Genomic DNA, 25,417 nt, shown 5'->3' with positions numbered 1-25,417 from the left:
ATCCACCCGCCTCGGCCTCCCACAGTGCTGGGATTACAGGCTTGAGCCACCGCGCCCGGCCTAAAATGTCATAAAATTATAGCTTACCAAATAACCTCATATGTTTACCTCATTTGAGTTTTAGAACCAACACATAAAAAGGGAAATATTATTTCCTTCATTATCTAAATGAGAACAGTGAAAAATTTTAATGTTATTGTACTCATTCTAAGTCATGAAACTCCAGAACTGGAATACGCATCTTCTGATCTCTAGTACACTTTCTTCTGCCTGCTAGACTGCATATACCACAATGTGTTTATTTCTTCAGCTGTGACGAACCTTTGAGTTATTTCATGTTTTACAAATTAAGTTGCTATGATTATTTGTGTACAAACCTTTGTGTAGATATATTCTTTCATTTGCCTTGATTAAATATCTACGAATGAAATGACTGACTTTTATGGTAGTTGTATGGTTAACTTAAGAAGCTGCCAAACTGTTTTTCGAAGTAGTAGTATCAATTTACATTTTCATCTTCAGTGTATGTATGAGTTCTAATTGCTCTACATCCTTGCTATTATTTTATATGGTCCATTTTTTAAGCCATTGTATTAGGTGCCTGGTTGTATCCCATTGTGGTTTTGATTTGTGTTTCCCTAATAACTAATAATATTCAGCTTCTTATCCTGTGTTTATTTACTATTGCTATCTCTTTCATGGTGAAGTGTCTATTCAAATATTTTGTGTGTATTTTTAAAATTGTTTTCTTATCATTGAATTTTCACAAAACAGGTTTATTGAGGTTTAATTCATATAACTTACAATTTATCCAGTTAAAGTACACGAATACCTTGGAAGTATTAAGTTCAGTTCCAGACCATTACAGGAAAGCAAATATTGTAACAAAGTAAATATCACAATAAAGTGAGTCACATGAACTTTTTAGCTTCCTATTTCATATAAAAGTTATGTTTATACTATACTGTAGTCTATTAAGTGTGTAATAGCATTATGTCTAAAAACTGCACATTTTTAAAATTGAAAATATTTTATTGCATGCCCCAAAATGCTAACACTCATCTGAACCTTCAGTGAGTTGTAATCTTTTTACTGATGGAGGGTCTTGCCTTGATGTTTATGGCTGCTGAATGATGAGAGTGGTGGCTCCTGAAGAATGAGGTAGCTGTGGAAATTTCTTAAATTTATAAAACAATGAAATTTGCCAAATTCATTGACTCTTTCTTTCATAACAGTTCTCTGCAGCATGTGATTCTGGTTGATAATATTTTATCTATAACAGCACTTCTTTTAAAATTAGAGGCTATCCTCTCAAACCCCACCACTGCTTTATCAAATAAGCTTATGTAATATTCTAAATCTTTTGCTGTCATTTCAACAGTGTTCACAGCATCTTCACCAGTAGATTCCATTCCAATAAACCACTTTCTTTGCTCATATATAAGAAGCATCTCCTCATCTATTCAAAAGTTTTATCATGAGACTGCAACAATTCTGTTACATCTTCCGGCTTCACTTATAATTCTAGTTTTCATCCTGTTTTCACCAAATCTGCAGTTATTTTTTCCAGTAAAGTCTTGAATCCTCAAAGTCAGTCATGGGGTTGGAATCAAGTTATTCCAAACTCCTGTTAATGTTGATATTTTGACCTCCTCCCATGAAGTACAAATATTCTTAATGGCATCAAGAATGGTGAATCATTTCCGGAAGGTTTTTAATTTACTTATCCCAGATACATCAGAGGAATCACTATCTCTGGCAACCATAGACTTATAAAATGTATTTCTTAAATAATAGGACTTGAAAATCAATATTACATCTTGATCTCTAGGCTGCAGGATGGATGCTGTGTTAGCAGGATAGAAAACAGCATCAATCTTCTTATACATCTCCATCAGAGCTCTTGTGTGACTAGATGCATTTTCAATGAAAAGTAGTACTTCGAAAGGATCTTTTATTACTGAGATGGTCTCAAGAGTAGGCCTAAAATATTCAGTAAACCATGCTGTAGAGCTGTAAAACAGACGTACTGTTATATGGGCCTTGTTTTTCCATTTATAGAAAATAAGCAGAGTAGATTTGGCAAAATTCTTAAGGGCACTAGAATTTTCAAAATGGAAAATGAGCATTGGCTTAAAGTCACCAGCTGCATTATCCCCTAACAAAGAAGCCCGTTTTTTGAAGCTTTAAAACCAGGCATTGACTTCTGTCTAGGTACAGAAGTCCTAGGTGGCAGCTTCTTTCAGTACAAGGCTGTTTTGTCTACATTGAAAATCTGTTGTTTATTGTAACCCCTTCATCAGCTATCTTAGCTAGATCTTCCGAGTAACTTGCAGCAGCTTCTACATTAGGGCTTGCTGTCTCACCTTGTACTTTTATGTTGTAAAGGTTGCTTCTTTCCTTAAACCTCATGAACCAAAGTCTGCCAGCTTACAACTTTTTTCCTGCAGCTTCCTCACCTCTCTCAGTTCTTGCAGAATTGAGAGAAGTTGGGGCTTGCTCTGGATTAGGCTTTAGCTTAAGAAAATATTGTGGCTGGTTTGATTTTATATCCAGAACACTAAAACTTTCTCCCTAAAAGCAGTAATGTTGTTTTGCTTTCTTAACATTTGTGTGTTCATTGGAATAGCAGTTTTAATTTTTTTGTGTGTGTTCAGCATCTGTTTAATTTTATTGTTGTTAAGGAAGCTTAAAAACTGGATGATATAACTTTATCTGATTTTTTTTTTATTACTATACTTCATGTTCTTGGATACATGTGTGGAGTGTGCAGGATCGTTACATAGGTATACATGTGCCATGGTGGTTTGTTTCACCCATCAACCCATCATCCACATTAGGTATTTCTCCTATTAGGTGTGCCCTAGCCCCTGACTCTCTGACAGGCCCTGGTGTACGGCGTTCCCCTCCCTGTGTCCATGTGTTTTTATTGTTCAACTCCCACTTACAAGTGAGAATATGTGATGTATGGTTTTCTGTTCCTATGTTAGTTTGCTGAGAATGATGGTTTCCGGTTTTATCCATGTCCCTGCAAAGAACATGAACTCATCCTTTTTTAAGGCTGCATACTATTCCATGGTGAATATGTGCCACATTTTCTTTATCCAGTCTATCATTGATGGGCATTTGGGTTGGTTCCAAGTCTTTCCTTTTGTGAATAGTGTGGCAATAAACATACGTGTGCATGTCTTCATAGCAGAATGATATATAAACTTTTAGGTATATACCCAGTAATCAAATTGCAGGGTCAAATGGTATTTCTGGTTCTAGATCCTTGAGGAATTACCACACTGTCTTCCACAATGATTGAACTAATTTACCCTCCCACCAACAGTATAAAAGCATTCCTATTTCTCCACATCCTCTCCAGCATCTGTTGATTCCTGACATTCTAATGATCGCCATTCTAACTGGCATGAGATGGTATATCTTTGTGGTTTTGATATACATTCCTCTAACGACTAGAGATGATGAGGTTTTTTTCATATGTTTGCTGGCTGCATAAATGTCATCTTTTGAGAAGTGTCTGTTCATATCCTTTGCCCACTTTTTGATGGGGTTTTTTGTTTGCTTGTTTTTGTAAATTTGTTTAAGTTCCTTGTAGATTCTGGATATTAGCCCTTTGTCATATGGATAGATTGCAAACATTTCCTCCCACTCTTTAGGTTGCCTGTTCACTCTGATGACAGTTTCTTTTGCTGTGCAGAAGCTCTTTAGTTTAATTAGATCTCATTTGTCAATTTTGGCTTTTGTTGTCATTGCTTTTGGTGTTTCAGTCCTTAAGACTTTGCCCATGCCTATGTCCTGAATGATATTGCCTAGGTTTTCTTCTAGGGTTTTTATGGTTTTATGTTTTATGTTTCAGTCTTTAAACTATCTTGAGTTAATTTTTGTATAATGTATAAGGAAGGAGTCCAGTTCTGTTTTCTGCGTATGGGTAGCCAGTTTTCCTTACACAATTTATTAAATAGGGAATCCTTTCTCCACTGCTTGTTTTTGTCAGGTTTGTCAAAGATCACATGGTTGTAGATGTGTGATGTTATTTATGAGGCGTCTGTTCTATTTCACTGGTCTATATATCTGTTTTGGTACTAGTACCATGCTATTTTGGTTACCAAACTATACTAGCCTTGTAGTATAGTTTGATGTCAGGTAGCGTGATGCCTCTAGCTTTGTTCTTTTTGCTTAGGATTGTCTTGGCTATATGGGCTCTTTTTAAGTTCCATATGAAATTAAAAGCAGTTTTTTTTTTTTACTTCTGTGAAGAATGTCAATGATAGCTTGATGGGGATAGCATTGAATCTGTAAATTACTTTGGGCAGTATGGCCATTTTCACAATATTAATGTTTCCTATCCATTAGCATGGAATGTTTTTCCATCTGTTTGTGTCCTCTCTTATTTCCTCGAGCAGTGGTTTGTAGCTCTCCTTGAAGAGGTCCTTCACATCTCTTGTAAGTTGTATTCCTAGGTATTCTATTCTTTTTGTAGCAATTGTGAATGGGAGGTCACTCATGATTTGGCTATTATTGGTGGGTAGGAATGCTTGTGATTTTTGCACATTGATTTTCTATCCTGAGGCTTTGCTGAAGTTGCTTATCAACTTAAGGAGTTTTTGGGCTGAGATGCTGGGGTTTTCTAAATATACAATCATATCGTCTGCAAACTGAGACAATTTGATTTCTTCTCTTCCTTTCGAATACCTTTTATTTAGTTTTCTTAAGTGATTGCTCTGGCAAGAACTTCCAATACTATGCTGAGTAGGAGTGATAAGAAAAGGCACCCTTGTCTTGTGCTGGTTTTCAAAGGAATGCTTCTAGTTTTTGCCCATTCAGTATGATATTGGCTGTGGGTTTGCCATAAATAACTCTTATTATTTTGAGATATATTCCATGAATACCTAGTTTATTGAGAGTTTTTAGCAAGAACGGGTTGAATTTTATCGAAGGTCATTTCTGCATCTATTAAAATAATCATGTGGTTTTTGTCATTGGTTCTGTTTATGTGATGGATTACTTTTATTGATTTGCATACGTTGAATTAGCCTTGAATTCCAGCAATGAAGCCAACTTGATCATGGTGGATCAGCTTTTTGATGTGCTACCGGGTTTGGTTTGCCAGTGTTTTATTAAGGATTGCCACATTGATATTCATCAGGGATATTGGTGTGAAATTTATTTTTTGTGTGTTGGTATCAGGATGATGCTGGCCTCATAAAATGAGTTAGGGAGGAGTTCCTATTTTTCTGTTATTTGGAATAGTTTCAGAAGGAATGGTACCAGCTCCTCTCTGTACCTCTGGTAGAATTCTGCTGTCAATCCATCTGGTCCTGGGCTTTTTTTGTTGTTGTTGGTAAGCTATTAATTCATACCTCATTTTCAGAAATTGTCATTGATCTATTCCGGGATTTGACTTATTCCTCGGTTAGTCTTAGGAGGGTGTATGCATCCAGGAATTTATCGATTTTTTTTCCAGATTTTATGGTTTATTTGCATAGAGGTGTTTATAGTATTCTCTGATGGTAGTTTATATATCTGTGGGATCAGTGGTGATACCTCCTTTATTATTTTTTAATATGTCTATTTGATTCTTTTCTCTTTTCTTTTTTATTAGACTGGCTAGTGGTGTATCTATTTGTTAATCTTTTCAGAAAACCAGCTCCAGGATTCATTGATTTTTTGGAAGGGTTTTTCATGTCTCTATCTCCTTCAGTTCTGCTCTGATCTTAGTTATTTCTTGTCTTCTGATAGCTTTTGAATTTGTCTGCTCTTGCTTCTCTAGTTCTTTTAATTGTGATGTTAGGGTGCCTATTTTAGATCTTTCCTGTTTTTTCCTGTAGGCATTTATTTGTATAAATTTCCCCCAAACACTTCTTTAGCTGTATCGCAGAGATTCTGGTAAGCTGTGTCTTTGCTCTCATTGGTTTCAAAGAACTTCTTTATTTCTGCCTTCATTTCATTGTTTACCCAGCTGTCATTAAGGAACAGGTTGTTCAGTTTCCATGTAGTTGTGCGATTTTGAGTGAGTTTCTTAATCCTGAGTTCTAATTTGATTGCATTGTGGTCTGAGAGACTGTTTGTTATAATTTTCATTCTTTTGCATTTGCTGAGGAGTATTTTACTTTCAGTTATGTGGCCAATTTTAGAATAAGTGTGATGTGGTACTGAAAAGAATGTATATTCTGTTGATTTGGGGTGGAGGGTTCTGTAGATGTCTATTAGGTCTGCTTGGTCCAGAGCTTAGTTCAAGTTGTGAATATCCTTGTTAGCTTTCTTTCTCATTGATTTGTCTAGTATTGACACAGTGGTGTGTTAAATTTTCCCACTAATATTGTGTGGGTGTCTAACTCTCTTTGTAGGTCTCTATGAACTTGCATTGTAAATTTGAGTGCTCTTGTATTGGGTGCATGTATATTTAGAAAAGTTAGCTCTTCTTGTTGTATTGATCCCTTTACCATTATGTAATGATAAAGGGATCTTTGTCTTTTTTTATCTTCGTTGGTTTAAAGTCTATTTTATTAGAGACTAGTATTGCAACCCCTGCTTTTTTTTCATTCTCCATTTGCTTGGGAAGTATTTCTCCATCCCTTTATTTTGAGCTTATATATGTCTTTGCACGTGAGATGAGGCTCCCGAATACAGCACACTGATGGGTCTTAACTCTTCATCCAATTTGCCAGTCTGTGTCTTTTAATTGGGGTACTTAGTTTGTTTACCTTTAAGGTTAATATTATTATGTTTGAATTCGATCCTGTCATTATGATGCTGGCTGGTTATTTTGCCCATTAGTTGATGCAGTTTCTTCATAGTGTCAATGGTCTTTACAATTTGGTATGTTTTTGCGGTGGCTGGTACCGGTTTTTCCTTTCCATATTAAGTGCTTCCTTCAGGAGCTCTTGTAAGCCAGGCCTGGTGGTGACAAAATCTCTGAGCATTTGCTTGTCTGTAAAATATTTTAATTCTCCTTTGCTTATAAAGCTAAACTAGGCTGGATATGAAATTCTAATTCTGGGTTAAAAATTCTTTTCTTTACAAATGTTGAAGTTTAGTGGCAGCACTGCCTCTGCTCCCCGGTCCCAGCCTCAAGCAGCCCTGAGGATGGGCTGCCCTTGGTGGCAACTGTGGGTGGGCTGCTGGTGCTGGACACGCACAGGCAGAAAGTGCTGTTCCACTCACTGTTCTGGAGTGCTGAGCCATGGTGGTGTTAGTGCAGCATTTCCTGTGTTACATCTGCAAGGAATACGTAAAGGATCTGGCCAAAATCCCCAAGAGTTTCTTACAAAAAGCAAATGTCACCCTCATGGTGATTGGACAGTCATCCTATCATCATATAGAGCCTTTTTTGCAAACTGACTGGATATTCTCATAAAATGTATGTCGATACTAAGAGGGAAATTTATATAAGATTGGGAATGAAAAGAGGTGCAGAAATTGCTTTCTCAGGACAGAGTCCCCACATAAATTCAAATCTACTCTCAGAAGCCTTCAGAACCTGTGATAGGCAGTAACTGGAACTCTCTTTGATTCTCAAGGAGGCCCATTTCAGCAAGGTGAAACTCTCATTTTAGGTCCATGTAACAACATTCATTTTTATACACTGTGATAGGAATAGGTTGGATCACAAACCTATCAACTCTATTTTACAGCTTGTAGGAGTTCAGCATTTGAACTTTACAAACAAACAGTCTTTCAGTTATCCATGTATGACTTAACATGGAATCAGTCACTTTCAACTGGACTTTCTGGAATGTGACCTTCAATGCTGGGCTGTAATATCCTTGTACAGTGTCTAACTTGCTGTCCCTTCCCAGCCTTTGAGGACTTAGGGAAGCATAAAGAGCCCTTGAACCAGTTGAACTGCCTGCTGAGAAGCATCAGTTGTCAAAAATGTAATACATACTTCCATTTTATAGCTTTTAAAATGTTATACAAAATAACAAAAATGAATATACAAAATATAACTTTAAAAGCTATAAAACCATAATTACCATTTAAAGTATTTTACGTTATGGTATATTCAGTCTTGAAAGATTTTTTGGCAATTAATATAAATTCTGATAAAGAATATATAAAGGGAGGGGAGATACACAAGACCATTGTATTCAGTGAAAAAAGCAAAATATCAAATTCTGTCAACAATATAACAGCATTTTTATATGTATATGTTTGTTTGTATTTTTGTATGCTTAGGGAAAAGACAGAAAATAAACACCAAAATGTTGCTAGTAGGTATCTCTGTGTTAAGATTACAGTGCTTTTTTCTGTGCTTTTCTGTATTTCCTGACTGTTCTATAATGAGCATGATTAATATTGTGGGGCCAGGAAAAGGTCTTTAAACATGATATCACAAAACTGCAAATAATATAGGCTGCAGTCCATGTTTTCATCCTAATCGCTTTACTCAGAGGAAGTGTGGCAATCCGAATGTCTCACATATAGCCAATGTCCACAGAACCTTCTCACTACTCACTTGCTATCCATTTCACTAGAACTTTTGGGGATTGGAAGAACCATGAAGAGTACATTTGTTTTATATATGTAAGATACGTATTTAAAATATGGTTAGTGTGCTTTTTGAAAGGAAACTGTAAGAATTTTTTTTTTTTTTTTTGAAATGAAGTCTTGCTCTGTTGCCCAGGGTGTGCAAAATCTCAGCTCACTGCAACTTCCATCTCATGGGTTCAAGTGATTCTTCTGCCTCGACCTCCCAAGTAGATGGGATTACAGGTGTCCACCACCACACTGGCTAATTTGTGTTTTTAGTAGAGACAGGGTTTCTCTATGTTGGCCAGGCTGGTCTTGAACTCCTGCCTCAGTCTCCCAAAGTTCTAGAATTACAGGCATAAGCCACCAAGCCCAGCCAAGAATTGTTTAAATTTTTAAAAACTTTGTAACTTGAATGTACACTATGGTTTAGTTGTGCATTCCTAGAAACTAATATTTCTCACCCCCAAATTGCTCTTATTTTGAAGACTGTTTTCATCTTTCATTTTTCTAGAATCTTAATCTGTTTAGTTGGGAAATATCCCAGAAATCCTGATGAAATGTATAGCAAAATCAGGATTTTGGTAATTATTAGCAAGTATAATACTGTTTTGACCTCAATACTTTATATAAAGCATATGAAGTTACAAAAAAATTAATGTATTAAAATATTTGAATATATTTTTATGCTTGTATAATTATGTTTTTATTCAATAAAAATGAAATTTATCATTTAAAATTCCAAAAAAAAAATGTTGAATATTGGCCCCCACTCTCTTGTGGCTTGCAGGGTTTCTGCAGAGAGATCTGCTGTTAGTCCGATGGGCTTCCCTTTGTGGGTAACCCGACCTTTCTCTCTGGCTGCCCTTAACATTTTTTCTTTCATTTCAACCTTGGTGAATCTGACAATTATGTATTTTGGGGTTGCTCTTCTTGAGGAGTATCTTTGTGTTGTCCTCTGTATTTCCTAAATTTGAATGTTGGCCTGCCTTGCTAGGTTGGGGAAATTCTCCTGGATAATATCTTGAAGAATGTTTTCCAACATGGTTCCATTTTCCCCATCACTTTCAGTTACACGAATCAAACCTAGGTTTGGTCTTTTCACATATTCCCATATTTCTTGGAGTCTTTGTTCATTCCTTCTTTTCATTCTTTTTTCTCTAATCTTGTCTTCATGCTTTATTTCGTTAAGTTGATCTTCAATCTCTGATATCCTTTCTTCCACTTGATCATATTGATACTTTTGTATGCTTCATGATGTTCTCGTTCTGTGTTTTTCAGCTTCATCAGGTCATTTATATTCTTCTCTAAACCGGTTATTCTAGTTAGCAATTCCTCTAGCCTTTTATCAAAGTTCTTAGCTTCCTTGCATTGGGTTAGAACATGCTCTTTTAGTTTGGAGGAATTTGCTATTACCCACCTTCTGTAGCCTACTTTTGTCAATTCATCAAATTCATTCTCAATACAATTTTGTTTCCTTGCTGGCAAGGAATTGAGATCCCTTGGAAAAGAAGAAGTATTCTGTTTTTTTTTTTTTTTTAATTTCAGCCTTTTTACACTGGTTTTTTCTCATCTTCATGGATTTATCTACCGTTGGTCTTTGATGTTGGTGACGTTCAGATGGGGTCTCTGAGTGGACGTTCTTTTTGTTGATGTTGATGCTATTCCTTTCTGTTTGTTAGTTTTCCTGCTAACAGTCAGCCCCCTCAGTTGCAGGTCTGTTGGAATTTGCTGGAGGTCCACTCCATATCCTGCTTGCCTGGGTATCACTAGCAGAGGCTGCAGAACAGCAAGGATTGCTGTCTGTTCCTTCTTCTGGAAGCTTCGTGCCAGAGGGGCACCCACCAGATGCCTGCCAGAGCTCTCCTGTATGAGGTGTCTGTGGACCCCTGCTGGGAGGTATCTCCCTGTCAGGAGGCACAGGAGTCAGGGACCCACTTGAGGAGGCAGTCTGTTCTTTAGCAGAGTTTGAGTGCTGTCCTGGGAGAACCACTGCTCTCTTCAGAGGTGGCAGGCAGGAATGTTTATGTCTGCTGAAGCTGCACCCACAGCTGACCCTTCCCCCAGGTGCTCTGTCCTAGGGAGATAGGAATTTTATCTATAAGCCCTTGACTGGGGCTGCTGTCTTTATTCAAAGATGTCCTGCCCATAGAGGAGGAATCTAGAGAGGCAGTCTGGCTACAGCAGCTCTGTGGAGCTGTGGTGGACTCTGCCCAGTTTGAACGTCCTGGTGGCTTTGTTTATACTGTGAGGGGATAATCGCCTACTCAAGCCTCAATAATAGCAGAAGCCTCTTCCCCCACCAAGCTTGAGCATCCCAGGTCAACTTCAGACTGCTCTGCTGGCAGCAAGAATTTTAAGCCAGTGGATATTTGTTTGCTGGGCTCCATGGGGGTGGGATCTGCTAAGCTAGACCACTTGGCTCCCTGGCTTCAGCCCCCTTTCCAGGGGAGTGAATGGTTCTGTCTAACTGGCACTCCAGGTGCCACTGGGGTATGAAAAAAACTAGCAGTTTTAATTTTATCCAAAAACTTTTCCTTTGCATTTATAATTTGGCTGACTGTTTGGTGCAAGAGGCCTTGCTATCTTGATTGTCAGCATGCCTTTCTCATTAAGTTTAATGATTTCTAACATTTGGTTTGAAGTGAGTGACATTGGACTCTTCTTTTCACTTGAACATTAATCATAGAATTATTAATTGACCTAATTTGAATATTGTTTTGTCTCAGAGAATAGGGTTGTCCAAAAAGAGGGGAGACATGAGGGAACAGTTGGTTAGTGGAACAAGTGATCTTTGTTTTTGTTTTTATTGTGTGTTTCAGAATGCATACAACATTTATTAATTAAGTACCATGTCTTATATGGGTATAGTCCATGACGTCCCAAAAGGATAGCAATTGTATCATCAAAGATCACTTATTGCTCACACACAGTGGCTCATGCCTGTAATCTGAGCACTATGAAAAAGGCCAAGGGGTGCAGATAGCTTGAGCCCAGGAGTTTGAGAACAGCCTGGGCAACATGGCAAAATTCCATCCATACAACAACAACAAAATTAGCCGGGCATGGTGGCGCGCACCTGTAGTCCCAGCTACTTGGCAGGCTGAGGTGGGAGGATCAATTGAGCCCAGGAGGTCCAAGCTGCAGTGAGCCATGATCATGCTGCTGCACTCCAGCCTGGGTGACAGAATGAGACCCTATCTCAGAAAACAAAAACAAAAACAAAGATCACTTATCACAGATCATTGCAATAGATAAAATGATGATGAAAAAATTTCAAATACTGTGAGAATAATCAAAATGTGACACAGAGACATGAAGTGAGCACACATTGTTGGAAAAATGGTGCCAATGGACTTGCTCAACACAGGATTGTTAACTTCAATTTGTAGAAAAAAATAAAATAAAATGCAGTATCTTGGAAACATAATAAAGTGAAGCATAGTAAAAACAGATATGTATGTATAATGTTTAGTGAGTTTTAATATATTCAGAGTTGTACAACTAATACCACTGTTTAATCCCAAAAAGATTTTATCACTCCAAAAAGAAACCTATACCCATTGACTATCACTTTCCTTATTATCCCATTATTAACTTTCAATGATTCTTTTGGCTTGTCTTTTCATTCCCTTGACAGTATTTTAGAAAGATCAACAATTCTTAATTTTGATGAAATCCAGCTTATCAATTTTTTCTTTCATGTGTTGTTAAATTTTCTCCTCTTTCAAGTAGAAATAGTAGGTCTTTTTGGAAAATTCCCCAATCCATGCTTAAAACTCCTGGGTCTAGGAAAACTGCACCAATTTGTACCTGTTTTTTTTTTTTTTTGACAGAGTCTTGCTCTGTCACCCAGTCTTGAGTGCAATGGCGTGATCTCAGCTCACTGCAAGCTCTGCCTCCCTGGTTCAAGCAATTCTGCCTCAGCCTCCCAAGTAGCTGAGATTACAGGTGCCCACCACCACTCCCGGCCAATTTTTTATATTTTTAGTAGAGATGGTTTTTTGATATGTTGCTCAGGGTGATCTCAAACTCCTGACCTCAAGTCATTCACCCACCTTGGCCTCCCAAAGTGCTCGGATTACAGGTGTGAGCTACTGCACCTAGCCCAATTTGCACCAATTTTAAGGTAGGCTGTAACCAGTTTCATAGATTGTTTGATCCATGGTGTTGCAATTAATGTACGCATAGGGGTTAGGACAAATTGGGTTTCCATTTTTTGTTCTAAGCTATTTATTTGTCCCAAATCTTAATAACTAGATTTTTCCAGAACCATATGACATTCATCCAAATTACTAGGCAAAATAATTTATGAAGAGACAAGCAACCTAGGGACAGTAGTATGGAATTAAGTAACTCCTGATGGTCTGCAACAATTTATAAATAATCTTGAACCTAATTAACTAAGAAGGAAAACAGGCTAGAAAAAAATGAGTTATCGCCTAAATCTACAGAAAGTGCTACTGGATTTAATTTTCACTGGCAAACCCTATCAGAAAAGAGCAATAAAAATCTTAAATTCAAACCATCTTCAAATGACTATAGCTCCAACTAATAAAATGTCAAGTATAAAATTAGTACATACTTCAGCTGTCTGGAAATTACTTACAAAGGGTTGTTTAACCACATAGAATGTGGGCTTTTGTTTTGCAACTAACCAGCACACAGAACCATAAATAGCTTATATGAGTGGTTAAGAAGACAATATTTGAGGAAGAGACTTCTTATTTTACAAAATGGAAACAAAATAAAAAAGAACTTTATTTTATTTACAAAATAAAAAAAAATCTTGCCTTATATTTAAATCTAGAAGTAACTATAATTTAAAAAAATATTTTTAAGATACTTAAACCACTTTTTATTGACTAGTGTTCTACTTTAGAACAATATAGGGACATATATGAAAAACAAACTCACCTGTAATAAATATTCCTACATTTTTTGGTAAGAAAGAACATATTAACATACAAAGATATATAATTTATTGCATATTTACCATAAACTCTTCCAAAAGTCTTATATACTTGTAAATATCAAGAAGGGAATATCAGCACCTGAATTCTGCTTCAATTGCTATGCTCACCAAAGAAAACAGTTAGTAATTTAGACTAACACTAATGACACACAGGTAGATTTGCTGTGGTACGCTGTATTTATTTCCATATATTCTTTGTTGTAGTGATAAGCAGCAAGTAAAACAAATAGCAGTATTAAGTGAGCTATAAATATTCTCTTTTTTTTTTTTTTCAGACAGAACTTCACTCTTGTTAACCAGGCTGGAGTGCAATGGCACCATCTCAGCTCACTGCAACCTCCACTTTCCCGGTTCAAGCGATTCTCTTGCCTCAGCCTCCCAAGTAGCTGGGATTACAAGCATTCACCATCATGCCCAGCTAATTTTTCATATTATTAGTAGAGACGGGATTTCTCCATGTCGGCCAGTTTGGTCTCAAACTCCAGAACTCAGGTGATCCTCCTGCCTCGGCCTCCCAAAGTTCTGGGATTACAGGCATGAGCCACTGTGCTCAGCCCAAGAGTAAATATTTTTATTAGATTAGGGTTTAATAACACACATTACTGATAAAAGATTAAAGGACTTGGCTCAAATTGTTAAGAGAGGAAGTCCTTTTGAAAGAAATGAAACACTGTATAATGCAAATATTCTAATATCTGAAAGATTCTGAATTCTCAAATACTTGTGGTCCCTGGCATTTTAGATAAGGGATATTCAACCTTTACTAAAATCAGGGATGGGAAATGGAGACAAAACTTCACAAACTTAACCTTGGGATTTCAAATTAAATACTAAGTGTTTCAGATTAAATAGCCTGCAACTCCACCGGACAGTACTGGAAGCAAAAAGTAAACTAGGTCAAGGAAGGTCAGAAAAACATGGAATTGTTTTTAACCACAGAATGCCACATAGAAAAACTACGTATGGAAAGTTTGGGCAAATTCTGATAAATGTTTGGGTAGAAACTTATTTTTAGGTAACAAATATGTTTTTTATTAATCGTTGGGGGAGATGTGTGGAAAGAAAATGTGTGCATTGGGTCGCTTTAAAAATTCTGCTTAACTTATAAAGGGTGTCTTTCTAAAGGTCATTTAACTAAAGAAGAATAGAACACATGCACAAAAATAACAGGAACTTGATAAAATCTCAGAAACACTCTTTGGTAAAAACCACATAACCAAAATTATGAAGTTTTAATAATCTGAAGTGGTATATGTAAGTTTAGTACATTCACTGCTATTTTAATATTCTATGCCTAGAATAGACCGATTTAATAGAAACAAACATTTTGCCAGCTAGTAATGGCAGAAAAACTTGACATGTTTTTAAAAAACATTAATTTTGTGAAAGTGGATGACGAAACACTCAGTAGTGAACAATGACTTTTGCCAAAGTTATCATATTGCATTCTCCATTGTCAGCCCACTGTCTACCTTCTCTATTAATGTAGGTTAACTTAAATTGAGTGTTTCTGTGGCTTAATGTTGCCAGAGGTCAATCACTGTATAATTGTATTTAAATTAGGCATTTTGCATTTTTTAAGTAGCAGTATAATAACCACCGTCATTATACAGTTACCAAAAATATATATATATTTACATGGGTATGTTTCATGACACTGAGGTTTGGGGTATGAAAGATCCAGTTGCCCAGGTAGTGAGCATAGTACATGATAAGTAGTTTGTCAGCCCCCACCCCTGCCACTCTGCCCTCTCTAATAGTCCTCTGTGTCTATTGTTCCCATCTTTACATCTATGTATACCTAATGTTTAGCTTCCACTTACAAGTGAGAACATGTGGCATTTGATTTTTTGTTTCTGTTTCAATTTGCTTAGTATAATCGCCTCTAGTTGTAATCATGTTGCTGTAAAGGGCATGATATTCTTTTTTATAGATGCATATTAGTCGGTGGTGTATATGTACCAAATTTTTTTTATCCAGTCCACTGCTGATGGGCACCTAGGTTGATTCTGTGTCTTTGCTATTGTAAATAGAGCTCTGATTAACATACAGGCACATTTGTCTTTTTGGTAGAATGATTTACTTTCCTTTGGGCATATTTCAAGTAATAGAATTTCTGAATCAAATGGTAGTTGTGTTTTGAGTTCTTTTAGACATCTCCAAATTTCTTTCCACAGTTACTGAGCTAATTTGAATACCACAATGGTGTATAAGCATTCCCTTTTCTCCACAGCCTTGCCAGCATCTATTACTTTCTAACTTTTTAATACTAGCCATTCTGACTGGTGTGACATGGTATCTCATTGTGGTTTTGATTTACATTTTTCTGATGATTAGCGATGCCTTCATTTATTTATTTATTTATTTATTTATTTTTGCCACTTTTATGTCTTTGTTCTTTCCAATCTTAGTTTAGGGGATACATGTGTGTGTTTGCTACATGGATAAATTGTGTGTCATAGCAGTTTGGTGCACAGATTATTTCATTACCCAGGTAATATGCCTAGTATCTAATAGGTAGTTTTTTGATCCTCACGCTCTTCCCATGCTCCAACTTCAGGAAGGTACCAGTGTCTTTTGCTCTCTTCTTTGTGTTCATGTATACTCAATATTTAGCTTCCACTTCTAAGTGAGAAAATGCCGTATTTGTTTTTCTGTTCCTGTATTAATTCACTTAGGATTATGGCCTCCAACTGCATCCACGTTGCTGAAAAACCACATAATTTTATTCTTTATAATGACTGTGTAGAATTCCATGATGTACACGTACAGTATTTTTTTTATCCAGTCACCACTGATGGGCACTCAGGTGGATTCCATGTCTTCACTATTGTGAATAGTGCCGCAATGAACATATGTGTGTGTGTGTCTTTATGTCAGAGTGATTTATACTTCTTTGGGTATATACACAGTAATGGGATTGGTGGGTCAAATTGGTGGGTAGCTCTGTTTTAAGTTACTTGTGAAATCTCCCAACTGCTTTCCACAATGCCTGAACTAATTTACATTTCATCAGCAGTTCATAAGCATGTCCTCTTCTCCACAACTTTCCCAGTATTTATTTTTTCACCTTTTTCATAATACCCATTTTGACTGGTGTGAGATGGTATCTCATTGTAGTTTTGATTTACATTTCTCTGATGATGAGTAATGTGGAGCATTTATTCATATACTTGTTTGCCTCATGTATGTCTTCTTTTGAGAGGTGTCTGATCATGTCTATTAGTCACTTTTTAATGTGATTACTTGTTTGTTGTCTGTTGAGTTGTTTACATACCTTATAGATTCTAGACATTAGTCCTTTATTGAATGCATACTTTGCAAAAATTTTCTCCCATTCTGTAGATTGTCTTCTTACTCTGTTAATAGTTTCTTTTGCTGTCTAAAAGCTCTTTAGTTTAATTAGGACCCACTTGTGAATTTCTGGTTTTGTTACAATTGCTTTTGAGGACTTGGTCACAAATTCTTTGCCAAGACCAATGTACAGAATGATAGTTTTGGGGTTTTCTTCTAGGATTTTTATAATTTGAGGTCTACATTTAAATCTTTGATTCATCTTGAGTTTCTTTTTGTATATAGTGAAAGACAGGGGTGCAGTTTCATTCTTCTGCATATTGCTAGCCAGGTATTCCAGCACAATTTATTGAACAGGGAGTCCTTAACCCATTGTTTGTTTCTATTGACTTTGTCAAAGATTGGGTGGTTGTAGGAATGTGGTTTTATTGTTGGTTTATGTATTCTGTTCCATTAAAATCTGTGTGTCTTTTTTTTTTTTCCAGTACCATTCTGTTTTTGTTACTGTAGCATTATAGCGTAATTTGAAATCAGGTAACAAGATGCCTCTGTCTTTGCTTTTTTTGCTCAGCATTGCTTTGGCCATTTGGGCACTTCTTTGGTTCCATATGATTTAAATTTTTTTTTATTCTGTGAAAAATGATGTTAAAAGTTTGATAGAAATAGTGTTGACTCAGTATGTTGCTTTGGGTTGTATGATCATTTTAACAATATTGATTTTTTTTCCAGTCCATGAATAGGAAATGTTTTTCACTTGCGTCATGAATAATTTCTTTCAGCAGTGTTTTATAGTTCTTCATGTAGAGATCATTCACTTCTTTGGTTAGATGTATTCCTAGGTATATTTATCTGTGGCTATTGTAAATAGGAATGCATTCTTGATTTGATGCTCAGCTTGAGCATTGTTGATGTACAGAAATGTTACCAATTTTTGTACATTAATATTGTATTATAAAATTTTACAAAATCATTTATCAGTTCTAAGAGACTTTTGGTGGAGTCTTTCTTTTTATTGGTTAAACTTTATATATTTAAGTTTTAATTTAATATCGGGGTACATGTGCATATTTGTTATGTACCTGAAATCATGTCATGGGTGTGTGTTGTACAGATTATTTTGTCGCCCATGTATTAAGCCCAGTACCGATTAGTTATTTTTCCTGGTCCTCTCTCTCCTTCCACCCTCCACTAGTCCTCAGTGTCTGTTGTTTCCCCTCTATGTGTCCATGTGTTATCATTTAGCTCAAATTATAAGTGAGAACATGCTATATTTCATTTTCTTTTTCTGTGTAAGTTTGCTAAAACTATTGGCCTACAGCTCCATACCTGTTTCTGCAAATGACATAATCTCATTCATTTTGTGGCTGCATAGCATTCCATGGTATTTATGTACCATATTTGCTTTATCCAGTCTACCACCGATAAGCTCTTAGGTTGAGTCCATGTCTTTGTTATTATGAATAGTGCTGCAATGTGCATATGCATGCATGTGTCTTTATAATACAATGACTTACATTCCTTTGGATATATATTCAGTAATGATATTGCTAAGTTAAACGGTAGTACTGTTTTTAGCTCTTGGTGGAAATGCCACACCACTTTCCACAGTGGTTGAACTAATTTACACTATCACCAACAATGTATAATTGTTCCTTTTTCTCTACAATCTCACCAGTATCTGTTATTTTTTGCCTTTTTATAATAGCCATTCTGCTGGACGGATCAAAGATGGCCGATTAGGAGAAGCTCAGGATTGCAGCTCCCAGCGAAAGCATGGAGGGACAGCAGGGAAGTTCACACGGCAGCAGGGTAGAGCCCACAGCAGCTCAGCAAGGCCTCTGCAGGCAGACAGTGACTAGGCTGCCTCCTTGCTGGGCTGGGCAGCCGTGAAAAAAGGCAGCAGCAAAACAGAAACTCAAAAATACAGCCCTAACTCCCCAGGACAGGGAACCTGGGAAAAAAAAGGGAGGGATTTATGAGTTCTGCTGCAGCAGACTTAAATGTACCTGCCTAGCATCTCTGAATGAACAACGGCACTCACAGCTCAGCACTTGAGCTTCTATAAAGGACAGACTGTTTCCTCAAGCAGCTCCGTGATGACCGTGTATCCAAGAGTCACCTCATAAAGGAAAGATCAGACCGACACCTGGCAGGTATCCTTATGAGACAAAGATAGCAGAAGAAGAAACTGGCAGCAACCCTTACTGTTCTGCAGCTACTGCAGGTGATCCCCAGGCAAGCAGGGCCTGGAGTGGACCTCAGCAGTCCTACAGCAGAGGGGCCAGACTGTTAGAAGGAAAACTAAGAAAAACAAAGAAATAACTTTATCATCAACAAACTGGACATCCACTCAGAGACCAAATATGAAAGTCAACAACTACAAAGGTGACAGGCAGATAAATCCACAAAGATGGGAAGAAACCAGTGCAAAAAAGGATGAAAACACCCAAAACCAGAACGCCTCTCTTCCTACAAGGGATCATAACTCCTCACCAGCAAGGGAACAAGGCTGGATGGAGAATAAGTCTGATGAATTGACAGAAACAGGCTTCAGAAGTTGGGTAATAAGAAACTTCTGTGGGCTAAAAGAACATATTCTAATGCATCGCAAAGAAACTAAGACAGTTGAAAAAAGATTTAACTAAATGTTAACAAGAATAAACAACTTAGAGAGTAATATAAGTGAATTGATAAAGCTGAAGAACACAACACAAGAACTTAGGGAAGCATACACAAGTTTCAAGAGCCAAATTGACCGAGCAGAAGAAAGGATATCAGAGGTCAAAGATCAACTCAATGAAATAAAATGAGAAGGCAAGATTAGAGAAAAAAGTCTAAAAAGGAATGAACAAAGTCTCCAAGAAATATGGGACTATGTGAAAAGACCTAATCTACATTTGATAGGTGTACCTGAATGTGATGGAGAGAATGAATCCAAGCTGCAAAATACTCTTCAGGATATTCTCCAGGAAAACTTCCCCAACCTAGCAAGGCAGGCCAATGCTCAAGTCCAGGAAATACGGAAAACACCACAAAGATATTCCCCAAGAAAAGCAACCCCAAGGTACATAATGGTCAAATTCACCAGGGTTGAAATGAAGGAGAAAATTCTAAGGGCAGCCAGAGAGAAAGGTCGGGTTACCCACAAAGGGAAGCCCATCAGACTCACAGCAGATCTCTCAGCAGAAACCCTACAAGCTTGAAGAGAATGGGGGCCAATATTCAACACCCTTAAAGAAAAGAACTTTCAACCCAGAATTTCATATCCAGCCAAACTAAGTTTCATAAGTGAAATAAAATAAAATAAAATCCTTTACCAACAAGCAAGTACTCAGAGGTTTCATAACCACCAGGCCTGCTTTACAAGAGCTCCTGAAAGAGGTACTAAACATAGAAAGGAACAAACAGTACCAGCCACTCCAAAAACATACCAAATGGTAAAGAGCATCAACACAATGAAGAAACTGCATCAACTAACAGGCAAACCAGCCAGCCAGCATCAAAATGGCAGGATCAAATTCACACATAACAATATTAACCCTAAATGTAAATGGGCTGAATGCCCCAATCAAAAGACACAGACTGGCAAATTGGATAAAAAGACAAAACCCATCAGCGTGCTGTATCCAGGAAACCCATCTCACATGCAAGGATACACAAAGTCTCAAAATAAAGGGATGGAGGAAGATTTACCAAGCAAAGGGAGAGAGAGAAAAAAAAAAGCAGGAGTTGCAATTCTCATCTCTGATAAAATAGACTTTAAAGCAACAAAGATCAAAAGAGACAAAGAAGGACATTACAGAATGGTAAAAGGATTAATGCAACAAGAAAAGCTAACAATCCTAAATACATACACCCCCAATACAGGAGCACCCAGATACATAAGGCAAGTTCTTAATGACTTACAAAGAGACTTAGACTCCCACACAATAATATTGGGAAACTTTAACACTCAATTGTCAATATTAGACAGATCAATGAGACAAAAAATTAACAAGGATATCCAGGACTTGAACTCAGACCTGGACCAAGCAAACCTAATAGACATTTACAGAACTCTCCACGCCAAATCCACAGAATATACATTATTCTCAGCACCACATCGTACCTACTCTAAAATTGACCACATAAGTGGAAGTAAATCACTCCTCAGCAAATGCAAAAGAATGGAAATCATAACAAGCAGTCTCTCAGGCCACAGTGCAATCAAGTTAGAGCTCAGATTTCAGAAACTAAGTCAGAACCGCACAGCTTCATGGAAACTGAACAACTTGCTCTTGAATGTTGACTGGATAAACAATGAAATGAAGGCAGAAATAAAGATGTTCTTGGAAACTAATGAGAATGAAGATACAGCATATCAGAATCTCTGGGACACATTTAAAGCAGTGTTGAGAAGAAAATATATAGCAATTAATGCCCACATGAGAAGCAAGGAGAGATCTAAATTGACACCGTATAGTCAAAATTGAAAGAGCTAGAGGAACAAGATCAAATAAACTCAAAACCTAGCAGAAGACAAGAAATAACTAAGATCAGAGAAGAACTGAAGGAGATAGAGACACAAAAAAACCCTTCAAAAATCAATAAATCCAGGATCTAGTTTTTCAAAAAGATCAACAAAATAGATAACTAGCTTGATTAATAAAAAAGAGAGAATAATCAAATAGATGCAATAAAAAACAATAAAGGGGATATCACCACAGATTCCACAGAAATACAAGCCATCATCAGAGATTATTACAAATATCTCTATGCAGATAAACTGGTAAACCTGGAGGAAATGGATAAATTCCTGGACACTTGCCTCCTCCCAAGCCTAAGCCAGGAAGAAGTCGAAACCCTGAATAAACCAATAACAAGGTCTCAAGTTGAGGTAGCAATTAAGAGCCTTCCACCCAAAGAAAGCTCAGGTCCAGTTGGGTTCAAAGCCGAATTCTACCAGACATACAAAGAGGAGCTGGTACCATTCCTTCTGAAACTATTCCAAACAATCCAAAAGGAGGGAATTCTTCCCAAATCATTTTATGAGACCAGCATCATCCTGATACCCAAACCTGGCAGAGACTCAGCAAGAAAATAAAACTTCAGGTCAATATCCATGATGAACATAGATGCAAAAATCTTCAATAAAATACTGGCAAACCGATTGGAACAGCACATCAAAAAACTTATCAACCATATCAAGTAGGCTTCATCCCTGGGATGCAAGGCTGGTTCAACATATGCAAATCTATAAATGTAATTCACCACATAAACAGAACCAAAGACAAAAACCACATGATTATCTCAATTGATGCAAAGAAGGCCTTTGACAAAATTCAGCAGCCCTTTATGCTAAAACCCTCAATAAACTAGATATTGATGTAACGTATCTCAAAATAATAACAGCTATTTATGACAAACCAACAGCCAATATCATACTTAATGGGCAAAAACTGAAAGCATTTCCTTTGAAATCTGGCACTAGACAAGGATGCCCGCTCTTACCACTCCTATTCAATATAGTATTGGAAGCTCTAGCCAGAGCAACAAGGGAAGAAATAAAAAAGGGGTGTTCAAATAGAAAAGGAAGAAGTCAAATTGTCTCTATTTGCAGATGACATGATTCTATATCTAGAAGACCTCTTCGTCTCAGCACAAAATCTCCTGAACTCATAAGCAAATTCAGAAAAGTCTCAGGATACAAAATCAATGTGCAAAAATCACATGCATTCCTATACGTCAATCACACACTTAAAGAGAGCCAAATCAAGAACGAACTGCTATCTACAATTGCTACAAAGAGAATAAAATACCTAGGAATACAACTAACAAGGAACGTAAAGGACTTCTTCAAGGAGAACTACAAACCACTGCTCAACGAAATAAGAGAGAATACAAATAGATGGAGAAACATTCCATGTTAATGGTTAGGAAGAATCAATATCATTAAAATGGCCATACTGCCCAAAGTAATTTACAGAGTCAACCCTACCCCCATCAAGCTACCAATTGACCTTCTTCACAGAACTGGAAAAAAACACCTTAAACTTCATATGGAACCAAAAGGGAGCCTGCATAGCCAAGTCAATTCTAAGCAAAAAGGACAAAGCGTGAGGCATCACACTACCGGACTTCAAACTATACTAGAAGGCTACAGTAATCAAAACAACATGGTGCTGGTACCAAAACAGAGATATAGACCAATGGAACAGAACAGAGGCCTCAGAGGCAACACCACACATCTACCAGCATCCAATCTTTGACAAACCTGACAAAAACAAGCAATGGGGAATGGAGTCCCTGTTTCATAAATGGTGTTGGGAAAACTAGCTAGCCATGTGTAGAAGGCAGAAACTGGGCTTGTCCCTGACATCTTACAGTAAAATTAACTCTGGATGGATTAAAGACTTAAACATAAGACCTAACACCACAAAAGCCCTAGAAGAAAACCTAGGCAAAACCACTCAGGACATAGGCATAGATAAGGACTTCATGACCAAAACACCAAAAGCATTGGCAACAAAAGCCAAAATAGACAAATGGGACCTAATCAAACTCCACAGCTTCTGCACCGCAAGAAAAATGATCATTAGAGTGAATCAGCAACCAACAGAATGGGAAAAAATTTTTGCAATCTACTCATCAGACAAAGGGCTAATATCCAGTATCTACAAAGAACTAAAACAGATTTACAAGAAAAAAAAAATAAATAAGCGCATTCAAAAATGGATGAAGGATATGAACAGACACTTTACAAAAGAAGACACATGTAAGGCCAACAAACATATGAAAGAATGCTCATCATCACTGGTCGTTAGAGTAATGCAAATCAAAACCACATTGTGATACCATCTCATGCCAGTTAGAATGGCGATCATTAAAAAATCTGGAGACAACAGATGCTGGAGAGGATGTGGAGAAATAGGAACACTTTTACACTGTTGGTGGGAGTGTAAATTAGTTCAACCATTGTGGAAGATGGTGTGGATATTCTTCAAGGACATAGAAATAGAAATTCCATTTGACCCAGCAATCCCATTACTGGGTATATATCCAAAGGATTATAAATCGTTCTACTATAAGGACACATGCACACGAAAGTTCACTGCAGCACTGTTTACAACAGCAAAGACCTGGAACCAGCCCAAATGCCCATCGACAATGGACTGGACAGGGAAAATGTGACACATATACACCATGGAATATCATGCAGCCCTCAAAAACGATGAGTTTGTGTCCTTTGTAGGGACATGGATGAACCTGGAAACCATCATCCTCAGCAAGCTGACACACAGGAAAAGAAAATCAAACACTGCATATTCTCACTCATAGTTGGGTTTTGAACAATGAGAACACATGGACACAGGGAGGGGAGCAACACACACTGGGGTCTGTCGATGGGAGATAGGGGAGGGACAGTGGGTGGTGGGGAGTTGGGGAGAGCTAGCATGGGGAGAAATGCCAGATATAGGTGATGGGGAGGAAGGCAGCAAATCACACTGCCATGTGTGTACCTATGCAACAATGTTGCATGTTATTCACATGTATCCCAAAACCCGAAATGCAATAAAAAATACAATTATCATTAAAAAACATGTTCATGTAGTTTGTCCAGTTTTTAACGAGGTTGTTTTTTACTTGTAAATTTGTTTATATTTCTGATAGATTCTGGATATTAGATCTTTGTTAGATGCATGCTTTGGAAAAATTTTCTCCCATTCTGTAGGTTGTTTGTATACTCTGTTGATAGTTTCTCTTGCTGTGCAGAAGCACTTTAGTTTAATTACATCCCAGTTTTCAGTTTTGCTTTCATTGCATTAGCTTTTGGTGTCTTCATCATGAAATATTTCCCCATTCTTTTTTTTTTTTTTTTTTTGACAGAGTCTCAGCCTGTTAGTCAAGCTGGAGAACAATGGTGTGATCTTGGTTCACCACAACTTCTGCCTCCCGGGATCAAGTGATTCCCTGCCTCAGCCTCCTCAGTAGCTGGGATTACAGGCACTATCCACCATTCTCAGCTAATTTTTTATATCTTTAGTAGAGACGGGGTTTCACCATGTTGGTCAGGCTGGCCTCGAACCCCTGACCTCATGATCTGCCTGCCTTGGCATCCTAAAGTGCTGGGATTACAGGCGTAAGCCATCATGCCTGGCCATATCTGTTCCCATTCTTATGTCCTGAATGCTATTGCCTAGGCTGTCTTCGAGGATTTTTATAGTTTTGGTTTTACGTTAAAGTCTTTAATTAATCTTTAGTTGATTTTTGCATATAGTGTAATAAACGGATCCAGTTTCAATCTTCTGCATATGGCTCACCTGTTATCCAAGCACCATTTAATGAATAGAGAGTTCTTTTCCCATAGCTTGTTTTTATCAGCTTCGCTGAAGATCAGATGGTTTAGGTGTGCAGCCTTATTTCTGGGATCTCCATTCTGTTCCATTGGTCTATATATCTGCTTTTGTAACAGTACCATTCTGTTTTGTTTACTGTAGCCCTGTAGTATAGTTTGAAGTCGGGTAGCATGGTGTCTCCAGCTTTGCTATTTTTGCTTAGAATTGCCTTGGCTATTTGGGTTATTTTTGATGTTAAAATAAATTTTTCTAGTTCTATGAAGAATGTCATTGGCAGTTTGATAGGAATAGCATTGGATCTATAAATGACTTTGAGCTGTATGGTCATTTT

The 25,417-nt window shown here is 37.2% G+C and overlaps 1 protein-coding gene and 1 pseudogene across 4 annotated transcripts in view; one reads left to right on the top strand and one right to left on the bottom strand.

The window, feature by feature from the left end:
* The window catches only part of ZC3H12B (zinc finger CCCH-type containing 12B), a 504,463-nt gene that overhangs the window by 123,877 nt on the left and 355,169 nt on the right, over window positions 1–25,417 (bottom strand). The gene's annotated exons all lie outside the window — the stretch shown is intronic.
* Window positions 7,014–8,225, top strand: LOC116535027 (annotated as a pseudogene). The gene has a single exon (XR_004262007.1). The product of XR_004262007.1 is annotated as a peroxiredoxin-like 2C pseudogene (transcript).

Source organism: Sapajus apella, unplaced genomic scaffold, assembly GCF_009761245.1.
Source record: "Sapajus apella isolate SASKATOON/1434 unplaced genomic scaffold, GSC_monkey_1.0 scaffold91, whole genome shotgun sequence".
Classification (NCBI taxonomy): Eukaryota; Metazoa; Chordata; class Mammalia; order Primates; family Cebidae; genus Sapajus; species Sapajus apella.
This window is presented reverse-complemented; position numbering and strand designations above follow the sequence as displayed.